Here is an 8,221-nt window from a genome sequence, read left to right on the forward strand (position 1 = left end):
CACTGTGGGCCAGGGGGGGTCACACTGTGGGGCAGAGGGGGGGTGTCACACTGTGGGGCAGAGGGGGGGCAGTCACACTGTGGGGCAGGGGGGGTCACACTGGGGCGGGGGTTCACACTGTGGGGCAGAGGGGGGTCACACTGGGGCAGAGTGGGGGGGTCACACTGTGGGGCAGATTGGGGGGGTCACACTGTGGGGCAGAGTGGGGGGGGTCACACTGGGGCAGAGTGGGGGTGGTCACACGGGCAGAGTGGGGGGGGTCACACTGTGGGGCAGAGTGGGGGGGTGGTCACAATTCACAATTCAAATCGCTTTATTGGCATGATAAGTTACATCTTATGTTGCCAAAGCATCAAAATACATTTATGGTTGAGCACATAAACGCAGTTCTATTCATACAGTGTATAAACAGGTATATCCCTGAGTGTATAAATATACATTCGCATTGTTTATATATATTCTTTTCTTAGTTTACTGGTTGTCCCTCTGTTCATGGCAAGCTGTAACATAGTGCGCCGCCAGTGTTACACAGCTTCTCTCCTCTCCCAGTAGGAATGGGAGTTTTTGGTTGTCATTCAGATTTCTGAATTCAGGGCATATTTGTGAGAATTTTTGGTAGAAATTCTCCCTGATGCCCTGATATTTTCCACAGGCTGTGAGGAAGTGCATCTCTGTCTCCACTACTCCCTGACTGCAGTGAGAGCATATCCTGTCTTCTCTTGGCAGCCTGGTCTGCCTGTGTCTGCCTTTTTCGATCGCTAGGCTATGTTCGCTAAGTCTGTACCTTGTCAAGGTTCTTCTCAGTTTGTTATCTTTTACCATGGTCAGGTAATCAGCTATGTTGTATTGTCTGTTTAGGGCCAAGTAGCAATTGAGTTTGCTTTGGGTTTTTGTTGTTTCAGCCCAATATTTCAGATATTTTTCCTTTTGCTTAGCGACGATTGTGTTGGGTCGAATTCTTTGTGTTACCCTGTCACGGTCCTGGGGCTGGTTATTGTTAGTATTGTTAGTTTTCGGGAATAACCACTTTGACATCCCTTCCCTTCCATACAGGCATAACTGCGACAAGCAGTCAAATACCAACGGAAAACAGCTACTACAGCTCTGTCGAAACCTGGGTCTGTACATTGTCAATGGTAGGTTCATAGGAGACCTCCTAGGAAGATCGACCTATTGCTCACCTCTTGGCTGCAGCACAGTAGACTATATGATTACAGACTTAGACCCATCCTCTTTCAGAGCATTCACAGTCAAACCACAAACAACACTGTCAGATCACAGTCAAATTACTATGTTCCTCAAAAAGACAGAAACAAACAACATAGAAACACAACCCAGTAAACTGTACAACACCAAAAAATCGTACAGATGGGCCAAAAACGACACGGAAAAATACCAGAAAACAATTAGCAATGCATCAACTCAAGCTCTCTTAGACACCTTTCTGGATAACATATACACTCACAATAAAGAAGGCGTAAACCGGGCAGTTAGTAAACTAAACAATATTTTTGATAATTTGGCAACAAATGCAAACTTGAAAGCTCGCAAGAACAAACCCAAAACAAAAAACTATGAAAAATGGTTTGACCGAGATTGCCATAACATGAGGAAAAAACTTAGAAAAATATCAAACCAAAAACACAGACATCCAGAAAACGAGGAACTACGCCTTACTTATTGTCAGACACTAACACAATACAGAAACACACTCAGAACCAAAAAAGAGCAATATATTAAGAATACACTCAGCTCCATGGAGGAATCCATTGATTCCAATTGTTTCTGGGACAACTTGAAAACACTACACAAAAAACAACACGACGATTTGGCCATTCAAAATGGGGACACATGGGTAAACCACTTTGAAAAATTATACCAGAAAAACACACTAAGACCAGAGCAACACCAAATATGCAAAAAACTGGAAAAGCTAGAAATGGCCATAAAAGATAACCAAAACCCGCTGGACGCCATAATAACAGAAAAAGAACTTCTTGAAAAACTCAAGGACCTGCGACCAGGAAAAGCCTGCGGGACAGACGGCATACTAAATGAGATGATTAAACACACAGACAACAAAATGAAACTGGCTATCCTAAAACTCTTCAACTTGGTTCTGAGTGTCGGTTATTTCCCTGATATCTGGAACAAAGGACTCATAACGCCCATATACAAAAGTGGGGACAAAATCGACCCAAACAACTATCGAGGCATCTGTGTAAACAGTAACCTGGGGAAGGTATTCTGTAGCATCATAAACAAAAGACTTATAAACTTCCTTGAGGAGCACAATGTCTTGAGTAAAAGCCAAATTGGATTCCTGCCAAACTATAGAACATCCGATCATATCTTCACCCTACAGACCCTAATTGACAAACACGTTCACCATAACAAAAGCAAAATCTACGCATGCTTTGTAGATTTCCAGAAGGCTTTCGACTCCATCTGGCATGACGGTTTATTCCTGAAACTTATCGAAAGCGGGGTAGGAGGGAAAACATATGATGTAATTAAATCAATGTATACAAACAACAAATGTGCAGTTAAAATCGGAGACAAACAAACAAAATACTTCCCACAGGGGCGGGGGGTGACGCAGGGCTCGCCAATCTCACCGACACTCTTTAATATTTACATAAATGGATTGGCAAAACTACTTGAACAATCTACAGCACCCGGCCTCACCCTATATGAATCCAAGGTTAAATTCCTCCTCTATGCAGACGACCTGGTTCTGCTGTCACCTACTAAAGAGGGGCTACAGCAAAACCTGGACCTGCTGGAGTCGTACTGCCAGACTTGGGCCCTGACAATAAATCCCCAAAAAACCAAAGTCCTTGTGTTCCAGCAAAGATCCAAACATCAGGGACCCAAAATAAATTTCACAGTAGGAACAACCAAAATTGAACAAACCACTAACTACACATACTTGGGCTTAAAAATCAGTTCTACGGGAAACTTCAAACTGGCTGTGAATGAACTGAAAGAGAAAGCAAGAAGGGCTTTCTATGCCATCAAAAAATCAATCCAAATAGAAATCCCAATTAGCATTTGGCTCAAAATTTTCAAATCAGTAATTGAACCAATTGCACTCTATGGCAGTGAGGTATGGGGACCGCTAACTCAACAAGAATTTGCAAAATGGGACAAACACCCAATTGAGATCCTACATGCAGAATTCTGTAAAAGTATCCTCCGGACTCAAAGGAAAACAGTAAACAATGCATGCAGGGCGGAACTAGGCCAATATCCATTAATAATCACTATCCAAAAAAGAGCCACCAAATTTTGGAATCACCTACAAATGAGCAATCCCCAATGCTATCACTACGACGCCCTGAAATGCCAAGAGCTGACCATAAAGAAGAATACCCTCAGTCAACTAGTCCTGGGACTCAGTGAAGTAACTACTAACAATACTAACAATAACCAGCCCCAGGACAGTGACAGGGTAACACAAAGAATTCAACCCAACACAATCGTCGCTAAGCAAAAGGAAAAATATCTGACATATTGGGCAGAAACAACAAAAACCCAAAGCAAACTCAATTGCTACTTGGCCCTAAACAGACAATGCAACATAGCTGATTACCTGACCATGGTAAAGGATAACAAACTGAGAAGAACCTTGACAAGGTACAGACTTAGCGAACATAGCCTAGCGATCGAAAAAGGCAGACCAGGCTGCCAAGAGAGGACAGGATATGCTCTCACTGCAGTCAGGGAGTGGTGGAGACAGAGATGCACTTCCTCACAGCTTGTGGAAAATATCAGGGCATCAGGGAGAATTTCTACCAAAAATTCTCACAAATATGCCCTGATTTCAGAAATCTGAATGACAACCAAAAACTCCCATTCCTACTGCGAGAGGAGAGAAGCTGTATAACACTGGCGGCACACTATGTTACAGCTTGCCATGAACAGAGGGACAACCAGTAAACTAAGAAAAGAATATATATAAACAATGCGAATGTATATTTATACACTCAGGGATATACCTGTTTATACACTGTATGAATAGAACTGCGTTTATGTGCTAAACCATAAATGTATTTTGATGCTTTGGCAACATAAGATGTAACTTATCATGCCAATAAAGCGATTTGAATTGGGAATTGGGAATTGGGTCACACTGTGGGGCAGGGGGGGTCACACTGTGGGGCAGAGTGGGGGGCTCACACTGTGGTGCAGAGTGGGGGGGTCACACTGGGGCAGAGCGGGGGTGGTCACACTGTGGGGCAGAGTGGGGGGTGTCACACTGAGGGGCAGAGTGGGGGGTCACACTGTGGGGCAGAGGGGTCACACTGTGGGGCAGAGGGGTCACACTGTGGGGCAGAGTGGGGGGGGTCACACTGTGGGGCAGAGTGGGGGGGGTCACACTGTGGGGCAGAGTGGGGGGTCACACTGTGGGGCAGAGTGGGGGGTCACACTGGGGCAGGGGGGTCACACTGGGGCAGGGGGGGTCACACTGGTGCAGAGTGGGGGGCCACACTGTGGTGCAGAGTGGGGGGGTCACACTTTGGGGCAGGGGGTGGTCACACTGTGGGGCGGGCGGGTCACACTGTGGGGCGGGGTGGTCACTGTGGGGCGGGGGGGTCACACTGTGGGGCGGGGGGGTCACACTGTGGGGCAGAGTGGGGGGGGTCACACTGGGGCAGAGTGGGGGGGTCACACTGGGGCAAAGTGGGGGGGTCACACTGTGGGGCAGAGTGGGGGGGTCACACTGGGGCAGAGTGGGGGGGTCACACTGGGGCAGAGTGGGGGGGTCACACTGGGGCAGAGTGGGGGGGTCACACTGTGGGGCAGAGTGGGGGGTCACACTGTGGGGCACAGTGGGGGGTCACACTGGGGCAAAGTGGGGGGGTCACACTGTGGGGCAGAGTGGGGGGGGTCACACTGTGGGGCAGAGTGGGGTCACACTGTGGAGCAGAGGGGGTGTCACACTGGGGCAGAGGGGGGTCACACTGTGGGGCAGAGGGGGGTCACACTTTGGGGCAGAGTGGGGGTCACACTGGGGCAGGGGGGGGTCACACTGTGGGGCAGAGGGGGGTCACACTGTGGGGCAGAGGGGGGGTCACACTGTGGGGCAGAGGGGGGGTCACACTGTGGGGCAGAGAGGGGGGTCACACTGGGGCAGAGGGGGGGTCACACTGTGGGGCAGAGGGGGGGTCACACTGTGGGGCAGGGGGGTCACACTGGGGCAGAGGGGGGGGTCACACTGTGGGGCAGAGGGGGGGTCACACTGTGGGGCAGAGGGGGGTCACACTGTGGGGCAGGGGGGCATCACACTGGGGCAGGGGGGGGTCACACTGTGGGGCAGAGGGGGGGTCACACTGGGGCAGAGGGGGGTCACACTGTGGGGCAGGGGGGCGTCACACTGGGGCAGGGGGGGTCACACTGTGGGGCAGAGGGGGGTCACAGTGTGGGGCAGAGGGGGTGGTCACACTGTGGGGCAGAAGGGGGTCACACTGTGGGGCAGAGGGGAGGTCACACTGTGGGGCGGGGGGGTCACACTGTGGGGCAGAGGGGAGGGGTCAGACTGTGGGGCAGAGGGGGTTCACACTGTGGGGCAGAGGGGGGTCACACTGGGGCAGAGGGGGGTTCATACTGTGCGGCAGAGGGGGGGTCATACTGTGGGGCAGAGGGAGGGTCACACTGTGGGGCGGGGGGGTCACACTGTGGGGCAGAGGGGGTGGTCACACTGTGGGGCAGAGGGGGGGGTCACACTGTGGGGCAGAGGGGGGGCGGTCACACTGTGGGGCAGGGGGGTTACACTGGGGCGGGGGGGTCACACTGGGGCAGAGGGGGGTCACACTGGGGCAGAGTGGGGGGGTCACACTGTGGGGCAGAGTGGGGGCGTCGCACTGGAGCAGAGTGGGGGGGTCACACTGGGGCAGAGTGGGGGGGGTCACACGGGCAGAGTGGGGGGTTCACACTGTGGGGCAGAGTGGGGGGGGTGTCACACTGTGGGGCAGAGTGGGGGGTGGTTACACTGGGGCAGAGTGGGGGGGTCACACTGGGGCAGAGTGGGGGGGTGTCACACTGTGGGGCAGAGTGGGGGGGGTCACACTGTGGGGCAGAGTGGGGGTGTCACACTGTGGGGCAGAGTGGGGGGGGTCACATGGTCAGAGTGGGGCGGGTCACTCTGGGGCAGGGGGGGTCACACTGTGGGGCAGAGTGGGGGGGTCACACTGTGGGGCAGAGGGGGGGTTCACACTGTGGGGCAGAGGGGGGGTTCACACTGTGGGGCAGAGGGGGGTCACACTGTGGGGCAGAGGGGGGGTCACACTGTGGGGCAGAGCGGGGGGGTCACACTGTGGGGCAGAGTGGGGGGGGTCACACTGGGGCAGAGTGGGGGGGTCACACTGGGGCAGAGTGGGGGGGTCACACTGTGGGGCAGAGTGGGGGGGTCACACTGTGGGGCAGAATGGGGGGGTCACACTGTGGGGCAGAATGGGGGGGTCACACTGTGGGGCAGAGAGGGGGGTCACACTGGGGCAGAGTGGGGGGGGTCACACTGTGGGGCAGAGTGGGGGTGGTCACACTGTGGGGCAGAGTGGGGGGGGTCACACTGGGGCAGAGTGGGGGGTCACACTGTGGGGCAGAGTGGTGGGGTCACACTGGGGCAGAGTGGGGGGGTCACACTGTGGGGCAGGGGGGGTCACACTGTGGGGCAGGGGGGTCACACTGTGGGGCGGGGGGGTCACACTGTGGGGCGGGGGGGTCACACTGTGGGGCGGGGGGGGGGGGTCACACTGTGGGGCAGAGTGGGGGGGCCACACTGTGGGGCAGAGTGGGGGGGTCACACTGTGGGTCAGGGGGTGGTCACACTGTGGGGCAGGGGGGGTCACACTGTGTGGCGGGGGGGTCACTGTGGGGCGGGTGGGACACACTGTGGGGCGGGGGGGTCACACTGTGGGGCAGAGTGGGGGGGTGGTCACACTGGGGCAGAGTGGGGGGGTCACACTGTGGGGCAGAGTGGGGGGGTCACACTGTGGGGCAGAGTGGGGGGTCACATGGGCAGAGTGGGGGGGTCACACTGGGGCAGAGGGGGGGTCACACTGTGGGGCAGAGGGGGGGTCGCACTGTGGGGCAGAGGGGGGGTCACACTGTGGGGCAGAGGGGGGGTCACACTGTGGGGCAGAGGGGGTCACACTGTGGGGCAGAGGGGGGGTCACACTGTGGGGCAGAGGGGGGGGTCACACTGTGGGTCAGAGGGGGGTCACACTGGGGCAGAGGGGGGGTCACACTGTGGGGCGGGGGCGGTCACACTGTGGGCCAGGGGGGGTCACACTGTGGGGCAGAGGGGGGGTGTCACACTGTGGGGCAGAGGGGGGGCAGTCACACTGTGGGGCAGGGGGGGTCACACTGGGGCGGGGGTTCACACTGTGGGGCAGAGGGGGGTCACACTGGGGCAGAGTGGGGGGGTCACACTGTGGGGCAGATTGGGGGGGTCACACTGTGGGGCAGAGTGGGGGGGGGTCACACTGGGGCAGAGTGGGGGTGGTCACACGGGCAGAGTGGGGGGGGTCACACTGTGGGGCAGAGTGGGGGGGTGGTCACAATTCACAATTCAAATCGCTTTATTGGCATGATAAGTTACATCTTATGTTGCCAAAGCATCAAAATACATTTATGGTTGAGCACATAAACGCAGTTCTATTCATACAGTGTATAAACAGGTATATCCCTGAGTGTATAAATATACATTCGCATTGTTTATATATATTCTTTTCTTAGTTTACTGGTTGTCCCTCTGTTCATGGCAAGCTGTAACATAGTGCGCCGCCAGTGTTACACAGCTTCTCTCCTCTCCCAGTAGGAATGGGAGTTTTTGGTTGTCATTCAGATTTCTGAATTCAGGGCATATTTGTGAGAATTTTTGGTAGAAATTCTCCCTGATGCCCTGATATTTTCCACAGGCTGTGAGGAAGTGCATCTCTGTCTCCACTACTCCCTGACTGCAGTGAGAGCATATCCTGTCTTCTCTTGGCAGCCTGGTCTGCCTGTGTCTGCCTTTTTCGATCGCTAGGCTATGTTCGCTAAGTCTGTACCTTGTCAAGGTTCTTCTCAGTTTGTTATCTTTTACCATGGTCAGGTAATCAGCTATGTTGTATTGTCTGTTTAGGGCCAAGTAGCAATTGAGTTTGCTTTGGGTTTTTGTTGTTTCAGCCCAATATTTCAGATATTTTTCCTTTTGCTTAGCGACGATTGTGTT

This window comes from Somniosus microcephalus, chromosome 11 (genome assembly GCF_052327205.1).
Source record: "Somniosus microcephalus isolate GS21.2 chromosome 11, FLI_Smic_1.0, whole genome shotgun sequence".
In the NCBI taxonomy this organism is placed as follows: Eukaryota; Metazoa; Chordata; class Chondrichthyes; order Squaliformes; family Somniosidae; genus Somniosus; species Somniosus microcephalus.